Here is a 1,085-nt window from a genome sequence, read left to right as displayed (position 1 = left end):
CCGTTTCTCTTGCTGTGAAGGCGGGGAGGGACAAAGCAGCCTTGTGCAGGCAGGGAAGGATTCATGCTGTGGCTCCTGGGAGTTTGGGCAGCACCCAGGGCACCTCCTCCTGCCTCTGCCGGTACGTCCCTCCTCCAGACAGAATTTTTGACCAATTCCTCCTACTATTGGGAATATTTACACATGGCTGAAAAAGGCTCAGCTTTAATCTGCCCTGAGCCTTGATTTAACCTTTACAGTTGTGTTTGCATTGGGTAGGGCCGGGCTTGTGCTTGAAATGAGGGAAGCAGCAGAAAGGGCGACACAAAGGTGCTGAGCCACAACCTGGGGCCTGAGGTGAGGTGAGGCTGAGTTCATGCACCATCAAGGGGGGCTCTGCCAGGGACAAGCGTTTCCCTCCCCCCCCGGGCTGTTGCTGGGCTCTTGCTTTTGCAGGACAGAGCTTACAGCTGTGAATTGGTGGGTGTTTTTGTGGTTATTGGGGATAATCCCGATGCTCTCTACATCTCCATCCCATCCTGCAGCTCTGCCACACCCCCAGCCCTTGACTCTTGCTTCCCTGGAGGGACATGGGGTGTGATGCCAGCTGAGATGCTTTTGGGGAGCAGTGATAATTGGCAGACAGAGACCTGTGGTACCAGGGCAGCTCCATGCTCCCCTGAACAGTGGGCACATTTCCCGAATTTCCTCATCCTACTGGCTTGTGAGATCTTGCTTTTGGCTCTGCTTGGCCAGGCCAGCAACACACCATGGCAAAAGCAGGGTGTTTGTTATGGGGAGCCCAAAACCAGAGTGGGACAGTAACAATTTTCCCCTTGTTGGGAGAAGAGGGAGATGCCGTGAATCCCTTCCCACCCCTCCTGGGCTATACATGTGCCGCTCCAGCTGCCCTCTGGCTTTTTGGGGACTGTCCCCCTTTGCCTTCATAGCCTCTCACACCCCAGACTTGGCGCTGCCACGATGGTGAGTAGCAGTCTTGAGGATGCTGAGCTTTGCCACCGCCCCAAACCCTTTTTCCTTTTTCCCTGGGGTTTTGTGGGGTGAAAAGAAAAAAAAAACCAGCAAGATTTTGCTTTGCTAGCAGT

This window comes from Egretta garzetta, unplaced genomic scaffold (assembly GCF_000687185.1).
Source record: "Egretta garzetta isolate BGI_Z169 unplaced genomic scaffold, ASM68718v1 scaffold238, whole genome shotgun sequence".
NCBI lineage: Eukaryota > Metazoa > Chordata > Aves > Pelecaniformes > Ardeidae > Egretta > Egretta garzetta.
This window is presented reverse-complemented; position numbering follows the sequence as displayed.